The sequence below is a fragment of the Canis aureus genome, chromosome 3 (assembly GCF_053574225.1).
Source record: "Canis aureus isolate CA01 chromosome 3, VMU_Caureus_v.1.0, whole genome shotgun sequence".
Taxonomy (NCBI): Eukaryota; Metazoa; Chordata; class Mammalia; order Carnivora; family Canidae; genus Canis; species Canis aureus.
Genome location: NC_135613.1, coordinates 23,870,337 through 23,892,524, shown reverse-complemented (window position 1 = coordinate 23,892,524; position 22,188 = coordinate 23,870,337). Strand labels below are relative to the sequence as shown.

At 57.1% G+C, this 22,188-nt stretch overlaps 1 long non-coding RNA gene across 1 annotated transcript; it reads left to right on the top strand.

The window, feature by feature from the left end:
• The first annotated feature begins 3,177 nt into the window (after nt 1-3,177).
• On the top strand, nt 3,178-8,468 carry LOC144310326 (uncharacterized). The gene is made up of 2 exons (XR_013376045.1): nt 3,178-3,649; nt 5,492-8,468. It is a non-coding gene; the product is annotated as an uncharacterized LOC144310326 (long non-coding RNA).
• The last annotated feature ends 13,720 nt before the right edge of the window (nt 8,469-22,188 follow it).

The following is a 22,188-nucleotide window of genomic DNA, read 5'->3' as shown; positions in this document are numbered from 1 at the left end:
GCCACAATAATTCTGTGGGGGAAGAACAGTCTTTTTAACAAATAGTAGTGACATAATTGCATATCGTTATGAAAAAAAACATATGAATCTCAACCCCTGCTTCAGACCAGACACAAAGATCATCCTGAAAAGGATCACAGATCTACACGGAAAAGCTTTATTTTTAAAAACTTCTGGAAGAAAACACTAGAAAAATTACTCATGACCTTGGACAAATAGTTCTTGGAGAGGATGCAAAAAAGTATGAGCTATAAAAAATTGATAAATTGCACATCATAAACTTCTGTTCTTCAAAAGACATGATTAAGAAAATGAAGAAGCCACAGACTAGGAGAAAATATTCACAAAACACATATTTCGTAGAGGACTCGCGTCCAGACCATATTTAAAAGCTCTCAAAACTCAGTAACGAGCACAAATGCCCCAATAAAACAGGAGAAAAGATGTAAGTAGGCACTTCCTTGAAGATTACAGACAGGCACACCAACAGATGCTCAACATCATTAGCCACAAGGAGGATGAAAATTGAAACCATAATATGGGGACAATATACGCCTACGGGAATGGCTAAAACAAACAGCTGACAAAACCAAGTGCTGACGAGAGTGTAAGACAGGCCCGGCCAGGTGGCAGAGGTCCAACCGGGGGGCCCTGCGAGTGGGCATCCCCCGAAAGTCTGCGCTGGGGTGCCCGCCCCGGTCCCCGACATCAGCAACTCCTGGATGTCATCTCCCGGGATGCACCAGGGAGCAGCCAGTTTAGACAACCGTTGGGCAGCTGCTTATGGAGTTGAGTGTGCACTCATCATAAGACCCGGCAGGCCCGCTCCCAGTCCCCTGGGAGAAGTGAGGGCACACGGCCACACACAGACTCTCACGGGTAAGCTCACAGCCCCGTTCCTAACACCCCCGTGCTGGGAATGACGCGAACGCCCATCCACGGGGAATGCGCACGCTCTGCTGTGCACCCAAGCAACAGGATGCTACTACAGGTGGGAAGGAGTAAGCCTCCCACGAGCAGCTCTACGCGGGTAAATCTAAGTAATGTTACACTGGAAGCACTCAAAAAGTAAGCACTGTATGATCCCATTTATGTGACACTCTAGGAAGGACATCTAATCTGGGTGAGGGGAAGCTGACACAGTGGGGTGACAGTCCAGGGGATGAAAATGATAGATCTCAATGCTGGTGTTGCTTACATGCGAGCGTAAGCTTGTCCAGACTCATCAACACGCAAAATTCAAATGACTAGAAGTGTTTAACACAAGAAAAATAAAAATAAGACAATTAGAATTTAAAAAGACACAGCCACATGTTGAAGGGTACGCCCCTCCCCCTTACTCCCCAGCCGATGACCAGACCTTTACGTGGTAAAGACACGGTGACTGTGATAGAGGGAAGCACGAAAATCTGCGACCAAGCTCTTGTGCCCCCAATCAGGCTAACCGTGTGTCTGGCTTTTCGGAGCTCGCTGGCTCACCAGGATAAAGGCCTGGTTCCCCCTCCCCATTTCACTTACTGTTTTCTAGGCCCACATGGAACCCCGTGTGAACCAGGGAAGCCCTTCTCTGTAAAGAACGAGAGCAGAGACACAGAAGGATCAACGGACTCAGACAGACACGGGTGTGCCATCCCCAATGCCACCTTGGCTGCGCCTCGGAGGCCAGCGGGGCCTTCAGGGCCTGCACGGGGCCTGGGGCCAGTGGCGTCCCACCCACTGCTCAGACTAGGCGGGGCTTGGGCAGCAGGAGCGCAGGGGGCGCCAGGGCTGGGCTTTGACAGCTGGCCTGGCAGGCAGGCGGGAGGCTCTGGAAACGGGAGGCACGTCAGTCGTCACTCTGAGGGGGACAGAAGAGGCTCAGGCTGGCCATTTGTTCCCACATCTTAACCCCAGCGGCTGGCAGGCTGAGAAATCAGCCCAGGGCCTGATTTAAAATGTCAGTCGGGGGATCCCTGGGTGGCACAGCAGTTTAGCTCCTGCCTTTGGCCCAGGGCACGATCCTGGAGACCTGGGATCGAATCCCACGTTGGGCTCCCGGTGCATGGAGCCTGCTTCTCCCTCTGCCTGTGTCTCTGCCTCTCTCTCTCTGTGTGTGTGACTATCATAAATAATTAAAATAAATAAATAAATAAATAAATAAATAAATAAATAAATAAATAAAAATAAAATGTCAGTCGGCACCGTGATCTCCCCTCTTGGAAGCCGAGAGCTGTCATTTCCCTGATCACATCGTTCTGAACGTTGGGCGCATCTGCCCATCGATGGCCATAACCAGTCGTTCTGAAACATGCAGCCCGGGCATTGGTTTGGCCGCATCAGCTTGGTTTCTATGTACGGTCTGACTTTGGATAAATCTCTTAAACTGTCTTTTTTGTTGTTGTTGTTAAATCTGTTGGTTGACCTCCCAGAGTGTTTTCCCGAGAACCGGGGTCCGAGGAGGCCGGCACAGTTCAGACCCCGTAGGCATCACGGAAGGGAGAAGGCAAGATCTCGCACACCTTGGGACAGATGAGGCTTTTCCAGAGCTTCAAACATCCAATTCCTGTGGCTGAGGTCCGAGAAAGAACCCCCCGCCCCCCGCCCCTTCCAACCCGAGCCCCGGCGAGGCGCTCCGGCCTGGCTTTCCCGATGTCCTTGCCAGACTCCTCTCCAGAACCAGGACCAGGCTCACGCACTGCTGTCTGCCCTCCAACTGCCACTCATTGCCGTTTTGCACAGTGTCTGTGCCTTCCGCCCACCCAGAGCATGGGAACCATGTGTCCGTGCCCGCACGGCCCACCCCAGGGCGGGGGTGACTCACGGCTTCAGGGTGGGGACCCAGCGCCGCCAGCCCAGCTGGGCACTGGTGGACGGAGGGCGGCGCCTTCCCGGGCGGCCGTGGCTCTCCCGCCTCTGCTCGGCCGCCAGCACTGTGGCTTGGCCGGTGGTCGAGCAGCTTGCGGACAGGGGATGCGGGCCTCTGGTCGCGGGCTGACTGCCCTGGTTTTCAGGTGCTGCTCATATGGTCCAACCACTTCCCCAGCTGCTGGTGGGTCTGCGGGGAGCCACCTCCTTCCTTTCCCAGCCCCGTAGCTAAGAGCGCCTCCCTGAAGGGCCCGATGACATCACTGTGTGAAGAGAAAACACAGCTTCCAGGCACAGATTAACTTTCCATCTGCCATTTCTGTAACATGCAGCAAGCAGGGGGCCCCTGACCTCCTTGGTGACCTGGAGGGAGCACTCCGAGGCACCGCCAGGAAGGGCCTCCGTCCCCAGGCCAGCGCCGGCAGGCTGTTCAGTCCTTGGAAACAACCAGGGCCCATGGACGACGCTCTCTGGACCAGGGAAAGCTGCGGAGTGGGCCGGCAGGGCTTCCCCGTGGTCACGTCTGTCCGCGTGGAAGCAGCTGGGGCGTCAGCATCTCTGTGCAGACTCCCACGCCGGGGGGAGGGGGCGGGCGTGCACAGATCCAGCCCTGCATCCCCACGGGCACCGTCCCCACCAGGGCCAACGCTTCACCCCACTCCTCCCCAGAAGAGACGGGTTTCCACGCTGGGAGGGGTTTGGTCAGAGCAGGTGAACCCCACGCAGGGCCTCTGCAGAGAGACTCCCACCTGCCCTGGACAGCCGCCCACACGGAGCCCCAGATGTCCATCCTCTTCACTCACGGGTGAGCCATCCTCCCCAACTCACACTCACGCTGACATTTTCCTGACAAACTCAGACCAGAGTGGTTTTCAAAGTGCTCCCCACGTCCCGGGATAGCAGGGAAGCAGGACGTGCCCCGACCCCAGGCCCCTGGTAGTCCAATGTCAGCCCTACCAGGTGGACGGTCATCTAGCAGGACAGTTTCTGGCGCCTGTGTCTCCATCTCCCCAACCCTTTGTCCATGGAGACCACATCTGAGCCAGTGACCCCTGTAGCTGGTAGCAGGCATTGCTCTCTGACTCATAAGGAGTCAGGGGCTCTGCTGTACACTTGGGTACTTGGTACTCGGTTGCTCCGAGTGGTCGGCTTGGAAGGGGGGTCAGTGTCCTGGGAAGCGCTGTGCTGTTCAGTGCAAGGTATTCTTCTGACAGATACTCACTACCACAGGCTGCTGACATGCCCGGCCAGGGGCCTCGAGTGCCAGCTTCAGACCAGGTTCCCGGCCACAGCCCTAGCTCCCCCAGCTGGAGTCCCCAGGTCAGCTTCCCCAAAGCCACTCGAGGCCTGGGCAGACATCCTAACCCATTAGCAGAATTACGACTATCAGGAAAACTTGCAAAGTGCTTTGAGATGGGCAAAGAGATGATGACAGTGTGCAGCCTGGCGCCCCACCCTGCATGCAGTCTGGGAGCTGCTTTATCAACAGCGTGACAGCAAAGCAGCAGCCGTGCAGGTGGCTCCTGTCCGTGGGGCGGTGTCTGCGCCCACAGGCCGACCTTGTATCTATCTGCAAATTCCTACCAGCATTCCTGACCGCCTGCCTGTGTGGGGGGCTCTGGAATCTCTGAAACACTGGCAACATCTTACAGATTCTCTCATTACTTCCCGAGTTACATAAGGTCTTTGACATGCGTGCATTTTGTATCAGCTTAAGTCAGAATGTTCTTTTGAACAGGATCGTCTCCATCAGGGTTGCTCTGCTAGTAGCTAAGCCCTAGTGGGGACCTGCGCCCAGGTCAACCCACTCCACCCCAGGAAAGAGGGGGCGACCTCTTGGCACATCAGTGATGCCCCTAAGGTCTTGTCTATGCAGCCTCCACGCTTCAGATAAGGAAACTGGAGTTCTGCTCATGTGGGGTTAGGGAGAGAAATGATCCAACCGGCAGCCTCTGCTCCCAAGTCTACCAGAGGCCCCTGGGCAGGCACCTCCACCCTGGATGCATGGACGCTGTGGTCCTACTCTGTTGGCTGGTGGGAGGCTCCACCCGAAGGCCTTCGCTCTTCAGGGCCGTGCTGGGAACACAGGCCCCCAAATGCGGGCAAGCGCTGCAGAAGGAACCACCACCTTCAAAAGCACTAGGGCAGCTTTTCAATATGGGGATGCACAAGGGTAATGAACCAGCCAGCCACAGAAAAATTCTATAGGTGTGACTGTGAGAGGGATGGAGGAGGGGAGGGAGGAGGGAGAGAGGGAAGAGGGACAGACGAAGGTAGGAGGGAACTGGGGGAGGGGAGGGGATGGGGAGGGGAGGAAGAGAGGGAGGTAGGAGGGGAGAGATGAGGCAGAGAGGAAGGGAGAGAGGGGGGAGGGACAGAAGAAGGTAGGAGGTGGGGAGGGGAGAGGGCGGGGAGGGGCAGGAAGGGGGTAGGGAATGGGAAGGAAGAAGGGAGTGGGGAGGGAGAGAGGGACATCCCAAAAGGCACTGCAAGTGCCGAAGCTGCTAGAGTGGCCTCTCGATCTCCTTAGAAGCAGGCGACTGCCTGATTTGCTTTACGGGGCATCCATCGGGCAGCATCGGTGGGCTCCATGTGACGTCCACACACAGTTTCCATCTCATGTGTCTGAAATCTTTATTCTGAGCAGGGGGTACCAGGTCGGTGAGGAAGCCCTGACCCGAGCGGGAGCATCAGCAGCACCACTGCACGTGGCCCGCATGTGGCCCAGTAATTAAACTTCTCCATCGACGCCACACCTGGGTGCAGAATGGCCTAGCTGCCCTTCCGGAAGGGGGCTGCCAGCGTGTGTGCGGGGAGAGCCAGCACGGAGCGTGTGCCACTGCGATCCCTCTTCCCCACATGTCCGTCGTGGTGCTGGTGGAGGCGGCCCACGGTGACAAGAAGATGCCATTCCAAAAGCCTCACGGCTACTCAGAGTGGAGAGGGCTCTTAGCCTGGGTGATGACACAAGTCACCCCCCGTCAGGCTGCAGAGAAAGAGGGCAGAGGCTCCCCTGCACGCCCCATGCAGCCTGTCAGAGCCTGTGGGGTTGGAGACTGAGGCCTAGAGAGGTTGAGGGGCTCACCCGGGGTCACACAGTAGAAATTTCCAAGCCCCACCTCTGACCGGTTCCGGGACCCAAGGGGACCGCCTTGCTCTCCGGTGTGTGGCAGATACTGCACAGGGCCTGCCCACGGGAGCCACAGGAGACCGTCCAGGCCCAGACCTGGTCTCTTCCCCCAGACATGCTGGCACTCCAGGCACGGACGGCTCCCCAAGGGCACCTGCCCGGCTACCCAGGGACCCCACAAAGGCAAAGCTATCTCCCCACCAGACCCGGCTGTCATTCTCAACTGCTGCTGTCCAAGGGGCAGCACCTTCATTGAGCCTGTGAGCCTGGGCCACGAGGAGGAGCTGAGCAGCAACTGGGCTGAGGCCCAGAACCCTCCGGGCAGGAGCGAGCTGCCCCTGCCGACTCCCACGGCGCCATCACAGCCAGGGACACGGACTCCGTGCTGCCAGCAGTGACCGCCCATGCTCCTGAGGCTCGAGGGACACCTTCTAGAGCTAGTGTCCTCTCTGAGGAAGGGGGTGGGAGCAGGTGCTGGCCGAGGCAGGGCTCAGGCATGTGGCCTCAGGCACCAGCAAGCCTGGGTTCGAATCCCTGCTCCGCCACTCACACGCCATGTGACCTGGGGCAAGCTGCTCTACCTCTGTGCTTCACTTCCCCCTCTGGGCTGGCACACACTATGGGTTCAATAAATGTCCACCGAGTGGACACTGGGCAGGCACCACTAAGGGAAGACCCGCCACTGTCACTGGAGAGGCCTCACCACCTTCAGAACACGCCCCCGCCCAGCCGGGACCAACAACTGCAGAGCTTACACATCATCAGCTGAGTCCCCAGGGAGCCCATGGGGTCAAGGCCTTCACGGGAAAGCCCCACCTCTCCAGTCACCCGTCTGGGAAGAGACTTGGAGCCCGTGGCCTCTGTCTGAGCCTCAGAAGCCAGGCCTCCAGAGTTCTCAGTGACTCAGACACCAACTACTTAGTGACCCCGGTCACCTCTCCAAGCTAAACAAGGATTAAAGAGACAAAGGAGGAGTTTGTGGTGCTTTTTCCTTGCTTTTCCCCTTCTCTAAAACTTTTAATTGTAAAATGGTGATAAAATCGCTGGAAATGGAGCAGAAAGGTGTAGGAGGGCCTGTACGCCCTTTCCCTGCTGTGTTCACATCTTGCACAATCACAGAGTGATGACATCACAACAGCAAACACAGGAGCTTGCTGCAGGCCACGGAGCACAGGCAGATGCCACCAGTCCTCCGTGCACACATGTGTGCTGCCTGGGTGCCCGTGTGTGACAAGCCCTCTATCCAGAAGGACGCTCCTCCATGAGGCCGAGTAGGACTCCGTGCTGATGAAGGTCATCTGAGCTGTTTCCAGGCTGTTGCTGCTGTAAATATCTCTGTCCGTTCTGTGCAAAGATAGGCCTCCATTTCTCTGGAATAAATGCCGCAAAAGTATAATTGCTGGGTGTGTGTTTAGTTTTAGAAGAAACTGTTAAACTGTCTTTTCAAGTGGCTGCACCATCCTGCATTCCCACCAGCGATGAGAGGTGGGGATCTTTGCATCTGTGCCCGCATTTGGTGTCACTGCCTTACAGCAGCCACTCGGACCACATGTGGTGGCGTCTGGCTATGGTTTTGATCTGCCATCCCTGGTGGCCAGCGGCCTTGAGCATCTCCTCCTACTTGCCACTTGCATCTCCTCTTTGGTGGAGCGTCTGTTCATGTCTTTTGCCCGTTTTCTCATCAGGTTATTTGGTTTTTGGCTGTTGGGCATGGGAGCTCTGGACATACCCCAGACCCCGTTTGTCAGAGGTGTGGTTTGCAAATGTTTGCTCCTGCTCTGTATCCTCTTAACAGAATCTGTCAGCAAGCCAGAGTTTTTATTTTGATCATGTCCACCTGATGGACTTGAGTACATCTCTGGGGATCCTTTGGCCGGCGGTGCTCTGAGGATCCCATCTAAAGCTTCTCTTGGCCTTTGATCCCAAATATTTTCTAGGATACTTTCTTCTAAAGTTTTATAGTTTTTCATTTTACATTTTTTTAAGATTTATTGATTTATTCATGAGAGACACAGAAAGAGAGAGAGGCAGAGACAGAGGCAGAGGGAGAAGCAGGCTCCCCGCAGGGAGCCCAACGTGGGACTCGATCCTGGATCCCGAGATCACGTCCTGAGCCAAAGGCAGATGCTCAATTACTGAACTGCGTATGGCCCATTTCGTGTTAATTTGTGGACAAGGTGTTAGGTTGGCTGGAGCCCACCTTCTGTCCCTGGACGACGTCCAGCTGTTGAAGGGCTGTCCTCCCTCCATGGACTGGCTTTGTGCCTCGGTGAAGAATCAGTGGGCATGTCTGTGTGGATCTCTCTCTGGGCCTTTGGTTCCGTCCCACTGATCAGTGTGTCTGTCCCTCCATCGGCACCACATGCTGTCCTGCAGATTGCAGCTCGGCAAGGATTCTTCCCAATTAATCTACTTTCTCAAAATTGCTCTAGTATTCTAGGTTCTTCACCTTCCCATATAAAGTCTAGAATAAATTTGTCTCTGTCTACAGAAATCCTTGCTGAATTTTATTTCCCCCTTTTTAAAAACAAGTGTTTGAAATGCTGTGCACTCAGTGGGCACTTCTGCAAGTCCCTGGCTGGGCAGGGCGCCTCCAAAGCTTCCCAAACCTCTGGGCAGATGTCAACTTGATTTCCTCAACCACCAATGTCTACCTCTTAGTAAGTGGCCTCCTGGGTGCTGCTCTTTTGGTCCCATGTGTCCTCCCTCCTCAAACTGGCCCCTTCTCCCAGCACAATCACCAACCTGAAGGGAGCTCCTCCAGCACTGCTGGCTGGTCCTATGGGGTTGCACCCAGTGGGCAAGATGGGTACAGGAAGAGTTCTCAGTTAGGATCTAAGCAGATATCTAGAAGCAGGGAGTCCAAGGACAGGACAGGGCCCTGGTGCCATCAGGACCCAGCCCATCTCTTTCCATCGCATCAAGCTTCGGGTGAAGTTTTTGTTCTCATGCTACAAGATGGCTGCTGCTCTTCTGAGCATCACATCTGCCTTCCAGTCAGGAAGAAGGGGGAAGGACAAAAGGCAAATGGGGCCAAGATGTCATGGGCTTGGCACCTGCAGGAGCTTGTCTTTCTCGGCTCACCTGGGCCCTCACGAATAATGCATGCAGGGCACTCTCAGCTGCTGGGGTGGGGGGGCTCAGGGGTCGGCCTTGCTCAAAATCCAGCCGGTTCAATTCCCAGGGGCCGTTTCTTTCCCTCCCCCAACGGGGAAGCTCCTATACAATGAGTGGATTTTAAAGGCTACACTCTGGGTGGCTCCCGGCTGGCTCAGCCAGAGGAGCCTGTGACTCTTGATCTCGGGGTCGCAAGTTGGGCATAGAGATTACTTAAAACTACATAAATAAATAAACTTTAAAGGGCACACTCTGGAGCCACAGAGTACATCTAGACATATTTCCAATGCTGGTGCACGCTGACGCCAAGGGACACCCCAAGCACAAAGGCAGGAGCCCAGCGGCCAGCAGGGGAAGCCGCTCACTTTGTGACATGGCCTGTGGGTCTCCCTTGCAGGCCCTGGGGGTCACCGATTATAACCAACTGGGGACACCGTGACAGCCCCGGACCCAGCCTGTCCCAAACCAGCGGATGGGGACCCGACGGGATGTGGGGGCTGCCAGTCCAGCTTGAGCGGGAACCCAAGGGGGCTCTCCAAGTGTGGCCACATGGCTCCAACCTCTGCCTCTGTGGTCACGTGGCCTCCCCCTCCTTTTCTGTGCCAGGTCCCCTTCCCCCTTGTAAGGATCCTGTGATTATCCCCCGCCTGCTTGGATAATCCTGAGAAATCTCCCCCTGCAAGATCCTTAACATCATAACACCTGCAAAGTCCCTTTGCCATGTGAGGTCACACAGTCATGGGTTCTAGGGATTAGGATGATGCCATTTTCAGTTTAGCACCTTGTCTTAAAATAAGGAAGTCACAAACCTGCCCTCAGAGGCATTAAAAACACAAGCCCCACCCCCACCCCCCTGCCGTGGGCAGTGGAGGTGGCCGTGGAGCTCAGGCCCCACTGCTTCAGGAGCTGGTGACAGCAAGCACCCCCTCTCCTGGCGGGCAGCACCACCTGCACCCCCAGACTCTCAGGACCAGGGGGAGCCATGGAAAGAAGCTCCTGTCAAGGCCAGAGATGGTGGGCGACATCTCAGGACCCCAGGGAAGAGGAGATTCTGGTCCGCCCCTACGCAGGGACCCTGATTGTATGCTCCTGTCTCCAACTACGTGTGCCGTCTGGATTGGTCATTAAGGGGAAATCTGACCTTTCCAAGGAAAAGAATGAGGTGGGAGGTGGCAAACAGAGGGAGAAGGTAAGTAAGGGGCCATGGAGGGAAAGTTCTGGAACTCCGAGGCCACATACCCACTCCCTCGAGAAAGGACACAGGGTGCTTCCCCGTTGGGCAATCGGCGTCCTCTGTGGGGGCTCTGCTCTCGGCGCCCCGTCTGCTGGCAGTGTTCCCACGGAGCCCCATCTGCCAAAGGCCACGCATCAGTAACGAGCGGGGAGCGGGGGCAGGACGGCTCGTAACTCCTCTGCAATGTGCTGACTTCAGAGGCGTGGGGGCGAGCGGGGGGACGTGGAAGCCGGCCGAGGCGCTGGCGCCCATCCACGCTGTCTCCCTCCGCGGGGACTCACCGGCCAAGAAGGAAACGTTTTGTGCTGGCCCGAACACGGCCAGATGTGGCCAGGCAGCGGATTCTGGGGTTTCAATCCTCGATTACTCAGAGGTGGCTGAGCTGGGAAGTGACTTCCACACAGACTCCCTGAAACCAGCTTGCTGGGCCATTGCCCAGACTCTGCCAGTTGAAACGTGGCCTGGTCAGCACCCGCCGGGTGGGGCTGCACCCTTCCATCCACATGCACATGCTGGTGTGACCACCTGCCTTCTGCGTGCACCTGGCCCTGGTGTCTGGGAGCCAGTGCCGTCCTGCCTTCTGAGCAGTCGGGTATGCACCCTGGCACCCCATCCTCCGGGGCGCTGCGGGCAGTGTTCACCAATCACGGAAACTCCCACTGGGGCCTTGGAATCCTGCAACGTGGCCCTTCAGTTCCTGGGCACTTTACCCACGTGGACTGACACTAGCCCTACCTGAGGTCACGTTTGCTTTCAAAGACACGCCTCACACGGTGTTCTGAAAGCATCCGCCAGCAGCCCCTGGAAATGCGGCGACGGTCACGGAGGTCAAACTCCTACAAGTGCCCACGGGGTGTCCTCCCCAGAAGGAAGCCAGCTGGGGGCACGTGCACTAGTGTGAGGAGCAGGTAAGGCTGCTAAAGGTGCCCCTGGCTGAAGGCCACCCGCGCTTGTGCCGGGTAGGGGTGAGCAGTGGGGTGGCCTCCGGTCACTGTCAGCCACAGGGCGAGCGGCCCACACTGGACGGTGCCGGGGCTCGTGAGTCTTCCAGAGGCGGCGTGGCTGGGCAGGAAGGGCCAAGATCTGGTGGGAAGACGGCGCTACATGAGGGCGGGCTTGGGGGACGCGATGCTGAGGGCGACAGGCCAGCCACAGAGTGCAGACGTGGTGTGGTCACATCGAGGGCCTGGGACAGAGGTGGGCGGGGACTGCCTGGCCGCAGAGACGGGCGCTACTCAGGCGCTGAGGCTTGTCCTAACGAGAATGTTGTAAAGCTGACAGCAGTGAGGGTGGACAGCTCTGTAAATACCCCCAGACACCCCAGAGCTGTCCCCCTGTAGTGACCAGACAGTGTATCTCCATGAACCCTGGTAGGTGGCATCTGGGAGGGAGATGACCTCAGGATGGGATGGCCAGGATGCCAGCCGGCTCAGAGGCTTCCAGCCAGGTGGCCTTGGCAAGTGTCAACCCCCCTGAGGCCTAATTCTTGTGACCACAAGAGGGTGTTAGGACACATCCTCCAGCCCAGGGCTTTGGGGGCTCAGCCACCAGCACAGAGGAGACACAGTAAGGCTGGTTTTTCAGAAGCAGGCCTGATGGTTCCCAGACCCAGGAGCAAGGGGGCAGGACTCCACTATCTCCTGATATTTCCCAAGGGTGAGAGCAGTTTGTGGCATGAGAAGGGGGACCAGCCCCCACACCTACCCACCATGGCCCCTGGTAACACATAGTGGGGCCTTGGGGGTCAGAGCCACAGCTGTCTCAGGGAGTACCCTGCAAGGATCCCCACTGCCAGGTGGTTCTCAAGGGAGGAGCCCAGGCTGCTCGAATGCAGAGCAGAGGGGAGGGCACCCACCCTGCAGCAGGCGGCCTCTGCTCGGGCCGTAGCCACCAGACAGGCGGGCAGGAGCCCACCCACCACTGCTAACCCCAGTGCCTGCAGTGATGGCACTTCTCAAGCCTCATGGTCCTGTGTGCTCAGAGCTGCAGAATCACGGAGTTCAGAGGTGGGAGCCACAGAAAACATGGCAGCAGGACCTCTGCCCGGGGCTGCAGAGTCGGAGGAGAGCCAGGCCTGCTTCTGGAGTGTCTGCGGACCCTCGCACATTAGGGCACCATAACAAGAAAAACCAAAACCACGGAAAGGTGCATCTTCCAGGAACTTGGCTGTCTTCCCTTTTGGGGTCACAGCCACGAGGCAGGTGCCATGGGACCAGGCCGAAGGGATAGGGTCACAGGGGATGATGTGGAAACACACACACTCGGATCACAGCGGCTCACACATTAGGAGCAGGTGGGCCAGGTGCCTGGCATCCAGCGCCAGCACCTCATTCTCACTGTTCAGCCTGGGCCGAGCTCCGGGTCTGGAAGGACTCTTTCCATGGAGTCTGTTTCTGGGAAGATAGCTGTGACCATCGACAGGAGGCATTTCTGAACCCAGACACAGTGAGCTCCAGCAAGGACAGACCCATGGAAGCCACAGTGTGGCCAGGAAGCCCCGTGTTCTCAGACTGTCACCAGGGCGGGGAACCCTGCAGTGTTTCCAACAACCAAAAACCACCACCACCTCCCTCCCATCACAGCGCGGGACACGGCAGGCACAAGGACCCGCCAGCACAGGGCACCAGCTCGCCGAGATTTTACATCACCCCGTTTTGGCTCAAAGTGCAACAACCCTCCTGCAGGGGAGGGTCGCAGCCGCTGCAGGGGAACGTGGAAACCCCATCCACTTCCCATCCCATCCGTCCCTCAGGGCTGCCGTCCTCCCCAGCCACGAAGATCAAGCCCAAGAGAACCCACGGCAAACCCAGCGCGGGGCTTCGGGCTGTGTCTGCCTGTGTTGGAGGCAACTTCTCAGGGAGTCGCAGGGAGTGGATGGAAACCACAGTTGTCACTCTCATGCGCTGCCCGACTTTATAAGCAGAAGCAGATGCATGGTGGGAGGTACAGGGGTCACCCGCTGGGGACCCTGCCCCCAGGGCGCTGGTGCTGGGAGGGGACCACTGCTCACAAACACTGCAGGGACAGCTCGGAACCGCCGGCGCTCACCTAGGACAGTCTGCAAGCAGCCGCAAGCCGCCCGTTCTGCTCCCGCGGGTCGGGGACCCAGCCCGGCCGGCTCGCTTAGTCAGAAAAGCTGTAATGAGATGCACATGTAGCAAAGAGTACAACTCGTCGGATTAGTTCACAGTGTATCTGAAGCGGGTGCCTTGAGAGATAAGGCCGTGCCTGGGGATGGAGCACAGAGAGGAAACAATGCAGACAACAACCGAGAGAAACCCTTGACGAAGGGACGCCCCTGATGGCAGCACGTCAAAGCCTGTGGACCCATGGGTCTTGGGCCCAGCAAACGATCAGCCTCTGAGCTCGCACTGGGTCCAGACTTGGACTACTCTATGAGAAAACAATGCTCTGCTGGCCTTGAAGACGTCCCCAGATGGCATCTGTTCCCATGATTTGGCTGCAAGTCCGGATGCATTAACAATAATAAAAACACAGCACGCCCGGGTAGCATCACATCCAAACTCCTAACGACAGCACTAAGTTTCCGACCTCCCTGGCAGCCTGGGCCAGCGCGGGCGCAGGGAGCCTGCACTTACCCTGGAGGCAGCGGTGACGGGGCTGCCGCGCGTCCTGGCAGGCGGCGTGTCGTGTCGTGTGTCGGGCGTCGGGCAGTTATTTGCGTGTGCTCCCGGACGGCGCCGGACCAGGTGCCTGCAGGAACCACAGGGCGGCCGCCTCTGCCTCTCCTCGGCTGGGGAGTTTCAAGTCCCAGACAGCCTGGGACTCCCCCTCCCCTTTCACACACTTAACCCTGATGCTGCCTGGTAAGGAGGGATCCGAAGAAACTGGGCTTGCACACTCGGGGACACACACGGGCTGCACTCTGGGGCGCAGGGGAGGCTCCCGGTCTGCAGCAGGCTCCTCTCATGCTTGCTCCTCCATGAACTGGAGCATGTGGGGAAGATGCCGGAAGATGCTCCTCTGTGAGCCTCTGTTGGTTTTCTTAACCCTCGGGGCTGCTTCCTCAGGCCACGGAGGGGCGCACCTGCTGCAGGGTGGGGGGGTTCAGGAGCCGTCTTCCCGGGGGTGTTCCCGGCCCACAGGTCTCATGGGGCACTGCCCTGTGTTGGGCTCCTTCCTGGGGCATCCTCAGGGGAGTTAGGGGCTCAGACACACCCCCAGGCTCAGGGAGGGTGGTGGGCACAGGGGAGAAGCGTGACGGGCTGAATTCCAGCCCCTCCTCTGCTCCGTGCCGTCGAGTGTTCCTTGGTGAGTCCCTGAGGCCACATCTGCGGGAGGTAAATAGCACCCACTGACCAAAAAGCTTGGGGGAGCTGTTGATGCATCCGGCAGAGGCAAGGATCACGAACAGGAAAGCCTGTCTCTCCTCTGAGCCCATGCATCCTGTGGCCCCAGAGGAGCCTGTCCCATCCACTTACCAGGCATCCTTGGCTCTCATGAACTACCAGGGAAACTGAGTCATGAGAACTTAACAAGGTCATAATTTACCCCTCCCTTAAGCAGGTATGAGCTCCTCCCATAAGTCAGATGGGGATTCCACGGCAGATGTAAAAGGAGATGGCAGGAGGGACCCCTTGAAGGACGGCAGCCCTGCAGAGAACTCCCCACCCAGGGGCGCTCACACACGCAGGCTCCCACATGATGCTCAGGACGTGCACGCTCACATATGTGCTCACATCCATAATCCTGTCCAGCCAGAGGGACCAAATGAGGGTGTCACACCCTCCAAAGGGTTCCTGGGGTCTTCAGGGCCCTTCCTAACTACAGTGCCATCAGAAAGGACCCTCAGTAGCCACCTGATTGGGAGACTGGATGGCCCATCCCCAATCTTGGTTCTGGTTTCTGATGCCAGAACTCACTAATGCCCCTGAGTTCTAGCCCAGAGGGGTGTATCCTGGGGCCCCCTTCCTGAGAGGCTCTGTGGCCCCCATGTGGAGGACGGGGCATCCACACCACATGGCCCCTGGAGGCAGCAGCATGTAGGGGTCAGACCCTGACTTGACCACTTACTGGCTGGCCTGGTTAAAGCAAGTTGCTTGACTTCTCTGAGCTCAGCAAAACTCAGGTCGTATCCATTCTCTTGGGGACAAGGTTCAGGGCTAAATGAACTACTAGCACACACGACAGTCTTGGGAGCACAGTCACGGGAAACCCACAGACACTGTCAGCACCGCTGTTCCCACCGCTGAGGCTGGCGGGGGGGGGCCAACCCCAGGCACTCACTCGTGTGGCTACAGCCCACTTGCTCATGTGTATCTGCAGGCTTGGAAATGCTCTTAATGTCTGATGCAGTCATCACATGGCATCTGCTCTTCGACAGGGGAGATCCAAGATCCAGAAAACATTCTCCCGAAGATGCTAACTAATCGGAAGCGCAGCCCCTAAATGTGTGTGTGTGTGAGGGGTAAATTAGGAAAGGTCATGGGATGGCTTGGCCAGCTGCTCATGGGGTGATGGCTCAAGGCCTTCTACTCTGCAGGGTTTTTCTCTAAACACATACTTGGATGTAAGTGATTCTGTCCGGAACAGAAACAGGGCTGGCGTTGAGACAGGTAAAAACTGCTAGTGCATCCTCACCTGAGATGTTGGGAAAAGAATGAACAGTAACACCCCCAAAATAAGGCACCACACAGCTCAGTGGACGGCAGGGTTACAGGGGGTCTTTCCTCCTTCCCCCTGCTCCTCCGCATGTTTGCAGTTTCCTACAGTGAGCGAGGGTGCTGCTGCAATCAGGAAATAGGCATCTAAAAACAAGAAAGGCAATCCTGACTTCACGATCATTCTGTCCTTGGGTCCTCCTCAGTGTTTTTCATTTCTTCTTTTGTTATCTCTTCTCTCCCGGTCTAGCCACTAGCCGCCTCCTGCCTCCCAGAGACACCGCCAGCCCATGGCAAACCTGGGGTCGCCAGTGCCACTGTTCCCATCTTCCAGATGGGAATAATGAGGCTCAGAGTACGAAGTGACTTGCCCAGGTCGCCCAGCTACCAGGGCAGGGCTGAGACTTGAACCCGTCTTACAGCAGAGGCTGGAGCCATCCCGAGAGATGAGAGACCCCACCCTGTGGGGACCTGCAGGAAAGATGCCGGTTTCACGGGTGCTTCCCTTCTAGGGCTCGTCTGCAATGTCACCCTTTGGTGCGAGGGCCTCAGGGTGCACATCACAGCCTCCCTGAGTGACCCCATCAGCAGCCTCTGGTGGGCAAATTCAGTGTGCCAGGCACCCTGAGTGCACAGGTGCACAGGCCACGGAGCCAACAGTACTTTTGACAGCAACCTGTGTGCCAGGTGCCCTGAGCTCCGGGGACTCTGCAGCAAGTGAGAGCAGCTCCCTGGTGTCCAGAGCACAAGCCGACACATCAACAGGGATGACGGGCACAGCCCAGGGAGGAGCCACCTCAGTGTGTTGGGGTCGGAATCCCAACAGGTGGCTCCTTCGGGGGGCATGGCCAGGACAGGTGGAGGAGCCAGGCAGAGGTTGGCGGTGGGGGGTCAGGGCTACCTGTCGCCAGGTGGGAACCCCTGCCCCTCATTGTTTAAAACCGCATGTGCTGCTGGGAAGGTGCCTGGCAGCGTTGCCAACCTCCAGGTGAAGGGGACCATGCTCCGAGGGAGGGTGGCCTCCCCGTTCTGCTGAGGGACAGAGGGGAAAGCCGAGTTTCCTGCTGCCCTGTCGACTTCCTGGGAGCCCAAGTATCGACATCCACACCTTTGTGTGTAAAACCTCCTGCTGGCTGTGGCCTCTGGTAGGGCCCTGAGGGCTGCAGGGCCTGGCCTTTCTCTGAGCTCTCCCGATGCGCCGTGGAAGGAGCCTCGTGGCCTAACCATACCTGCTGCGTGCTGTGCTTCAGCTGCTAACTGAGCTTGGTGGCAGGAGAGCCTGCAAGGTTGTTCACATAACTGGTTAACCACGGGCTCTGTGTCCACCTCCAACTAACGAGCCAGGCTGGGCAACCTGCCCTCCGCAGCACCATGGCAGACTTTCCTCTAGCAAATGCGATTAAGTGTAAACCATTTCAGGCCAGGCCACCGTTTCCAGAACAACGATCTCCTAAGACTGTGGGGTTTGTTGGGCTCTCACTTGTGAACAAGGCCTGAGAAAACTGTGTTAGCATAAACCTGGCAGATCAAAACTGGTGGTTTCACCTGTGGCTTCACATCAGCGCTCCCGGGCAGGGCTCAGCGTCCGGGTACCTGGTGTGCCTCAGACGACCCAACCAGAGTCTTGGGGCAGGGGCAGGACCGCGGGCTTCAAGCTCCCCCTGCTATTCCAATGCCCGGTGCAGCTGCTTTACTTACAAAAATTCTGATTCAGGCATTTCAGATAAAGCCTCCTCCTTTGTGGGGCAGACACAGGACATGCCTCCTGCTGGTGGCATGGCCTAACTGCAGGGAGGAGTCGAGAACCAAAGGGTGACAACGTCCCAAGGGGTGGCAGTGCTGCGCACGTTGCTGTCAAGTGGCCTGACCTGTTTAACTGCACCCCTTGTGATCTGCACGTGGGAATGGACAATCCAGAACCAGAGGAAGTTGAAATCTCAGAGCAGGTAACTTATGCTGGTCAGGATACAGTTACTCCAGGATCTTAAGAAGTGTCTTAGAGGGGAAAGAATGGATGATTCCATCTGTCCTGGTCCCAAACTCCATCTGTCCTGGTCCCAAACTATGGTGCATCCCCTCATCTATATTCTCTGCAGGGTGGGACTTGTTTCAGTAATCTATCGCTGCATAACAAATCACCCCAAAGCTTCCTGGCTTCAAACAGCAAATATCGCTTACTATCTTCACCCTTTCTGTTGGCTGGGCAGTCTTTGAGCTATGCCCCACGGTCTCATCTGAAGGCCGGACCAGGGTCCTTGGGCGGTGCCCCACAGTCTCATCTGAAGGCTGGAGTGAGGTCCTCAGGTGGTGCCTCACAGTCTCATCTGAAGGCTGCACTGGAGTCCTCACTGGCTGGCAAGCTGGTTGGCTTTGGCTGGGGCCCCATCAGCTCCCCACATGCCTGCCTGAGGGTCCTCAAAGCATGGTGGCTGGCTTCCCCAACAGACCAAGGGAGCAGTGGCAGTGCTTCCATGGTCTCCCATCAAGGAGAAGCCCCGTGCTGTCACTCCCACCATATTAGGGTGCAAATGCAGGCCCGGCACAGGTTCAGTGTGAGAGGGGCATGCACAGGGTGTGAATACCACAAGGAGTGGGTCACTGACACAACCCTGGAGGCTGGCCCCACAGTCTGCCCTGATTCCCCAAATGCTCCACATCCCATCTGTTTCTTTTCTTTTTTTTTTAAAGATTTTTATTTATTTATGAGAGAGAGAGAGAGAGAGAGAGGCAGAGACACAGGCAGAGGGAGAAGCAGGCTCCATGCAGGGAGCCTGACGTGGGACTCGATTCCAGGGCTCCAGGATCATGCCCTGGGCTGAAGGTGGCGCTAAACTGCTGAGCCACCCAGGCTGCCCCCATTTCTTATTTTTAGCACTGTTGGCCACAACAAATGAGAAAGATATTTTCAGACACAGAAGGTGTCTCCTTGATACCAGCAGCCCTCTGTGGGGAGCTTCTTGCTCTTCATTGAGGCCTTTCCTCACGAGCCACTGGGAGAAGCTGCCCATGGAGCTTCCCCCATGAATCTTGCTCCATCACTCAGCCCATTAGGTTTATTTTCCATGTTGCTGCAAGCAACAACACTGCTCAACTATGTGACTGGGACCCCTTTTCTCTAGAAAGAGCTTGATGGGGCATCTTTGCTTGGCACCTCTCATGCAGCCATGGGCTCACAGAGGCTGGGGCTGCAGTCTCATCTGAAGGTATGGCTGGGGCAGTAGGATCGCTTCCAGGGTGGCTCCATCACAAGAGCTGACAGGTTGGCCACAAAACTCAGTGTCTCTCCAAGTGGCCTCTCTGTGGGGCTACCTGAGTGTCACAGTGACAATGGACATTGTTCAGAGTGAGTGACCCAAGAGACCAAGAGGAAGCACTGTTTATAGCTCAGCCTCAGAAGTCGACCCCACCAACTCTGCCACATTCCATTGGTCACTTGACCCAGCCCTGAATCAAGGTGGGAAGATGATAAAAACCAAACAGTATGGATTAATGGGTTCATCTGAGAGGTGCTGTCCTAAAGAGAGGTCCAAATGAAAGAAGTTCAGAGAAAAGCAATGGAAAGGTCAAGGGACACAGACTAGTCAACCTGAAAATGACCAAGTGAGACCAGAAGGGTGACCATGTTAAGTCATATAAAGTTAGCTGATGGTGAGCACACAAGAAGAGCCAAAGTCAAAATCTATGGGCCATCTCCATCTCCTGGACCAGTGTTAGTCCTGGTCCTCAGCTCTCCCAGCCTGTCCGCTAGCCTCTCCTAATCTGAGCTGAAACCTGCCACCGTCCACCACATGCTCTGCTGCTGAGAGCCTCAGCCCAGAGGAAGGTCTAGGCTGTAGACTGCCAGGCCACCCTGGGGGTGGTCAGTGAGGAGGTCCCCAGGGCATGGGCTTAAGCAAGGCCCAGAGGGACAGGTATGCCCCTTGCCCCTGAGCATCCACAGGAAGTCCATCCAGTGCCCACTCTTCCAACAGCCACTGCATGCAGACACCAGGTTGAGAGAGCCCTTGGGCCAGGGCATACCTGCTCCCCTCTGCCCTTATAGTGTTCCACTGCCATCCCTAAGTCCCAGCCAAAGACAGGAAGGGATGCCATGCAGATGGGAAACCAGCCGTGCTCTGAGAGACACCTCACCTCACTGGAGAAGTGGAGTCTTCCATGTTTTGTTTTCTTCCTCCCTTCCTTTCTCCATCTTCCTCCCTCCTTCCCTCTTCACTCTAATGCCTGTACCTACAGGTCCTGGATCCTGCCTGTACTCACTAGATGCTGGGAGCAGCCCTTTCCCCACTTGTAACAACCAAAATATCCTCAGATGCTAACCGATGTCCCATTGGAGTCCAAATCACCCCTGGTTGAGAACCACAGAGTCCTCCTACGACCCACCTTTGTACCCTGTTAAGCTACAGGGCTCTGGCACCCATGGCTGAGTGGCGAACTGACACCCCTGGCCTGGCTGCTGAGTAGGAGGAGGGTGGGCTGAGGCAGGCTACAAGTCTTCAGGGTCCCCCAAGCCTCTGGGGCCTCATCCTGGCTAGAGAAAAAAGCATGAGAGTAGAACAAGTTTTACTGAGGACACAAGAGATCCATCAGCAAGGTCTGTGACCAACTGCAACTAAGAACAAACACAGGTTTTCCCTGTCATCAGCAGCCATGGCCCAAAATCAGCTACACCCACGCCACTGAGATCATTCTTGAAAATCCACCAATCGCAGACACAGTGGGGGCTGGAGGAAGCCAGCAGGAAGATGGAGCTGCTTCGCTGGGATAAGCCAGGGGATTCCTGGAGCTGCCCCAAGCTCGCTGGCCAGCATGAAGTCCTCACTGAGCTATGCCTCATCCCGGGGCAGGCGGACAGAGCCTGGGATCCGTGGAGAGGCCTGACCCACGCCCACTTGGCCTGGCCACCAGTTGAGGCCCCTGGTGGTCACACCCGGAGGTCCTTGCAGGGAACAGAGCCAGCAGTCAGGGGCGAGGGCCTGGACCCCCAGCTCATCTCCTCCTGACAGCCTGGATGGTCTGAGCGGGGCTGGGCAGGACACGGTCAAACAGAGTGACCTGGAGGGACGTTTAAACCAGATCAGGCCTGTGGGCAGGTGAGAGCTGGGCAGGGATCTCCAGAGGGTCTTCTGGGTCCATTTCCTGTGACAGGCAGGGCCAAGAGGGAAGCAGAGGCTGCCCAGGGGAGAAGCCAGTGTCTGTTCCCGACAAGGAAGCACCCCCCAGCTTAGGGTTTTGAGCTCAGCCCAGGGTTGGGGCAGACGTAGGTATGGCGTATTGGGAAGGTCAGTAACCAGAAGGCTCCCAGGGACAGTGCATAGGAAATGAGCTGAAAACCAGACCCACTTCCCACATTCCGGCCCCATGACTGTCGGCCTTCCCCCTTCCCTCAGCCACCCAGTTCTGAGACATCTGGGAGCTGGTGATGAGATGAAGAGCAGATCCAGGTATTGTGTGAGGTCTTCAAGAAAAGGAATACCGGCATCATGGACACCAGATTGGGCACAGCAGTGAGTGCTTACAGTTCCTGCTGTGGGCACCACGGTGCCAGCTGGCATCACCACCGTATCCCTGGGTGTGTGAGCCCTGGGGTGGTCAGAACCTCACTGGGCACCATTCTGGCACCCAGCACAGTAAGCAGTGGCTCGATTCTACTAGAAGAGACAGCAAGCCCATAACCATGTCCCCCTAAACCCAAATACTACATGTCCTTGCTCACTGCCTCTTGACCGGGCCCCAGACACGCAGTGCTGCTGCAATGCCAGCACCAGGGGAATGGTGGGGGTGGGCAGTGATGGTGGCCACAGTTCCATGCAGTCAGAACACCTCACAACACCAACTTATGGAAGCTTACAGCCACGGGAGCACGTCCACGGGAGCATGTCCACGGGAGCACGTCCACGGGAGCATGTCCATGGGAGCACGTCCAAGGGAGCAGGTCCACGGGAGCACGTCCACGGGAGCACATCCACGGGAGCAGGTCCATGGGAGCACGTCCACGGGAGCAGGTCCATAGGAGCACGTCCACGGGAGCACGTCCACGGGAGCACATCCACGGGAGCAGGTCCATGGGAGCACGTCCACGGGAGCACGTGCACGGGAGCACATCCACGGGAGCAGGTCCATGGGAGCACGTCCACGGGAGCAGGTCCATAGGAGCACGTCCACAGGAGCACGTCCACAAGAGCACATCCATGGGAGCAGGTCCACGGGAGCACATCCACGGGAGCAGGTCCACAGAAGCAGGT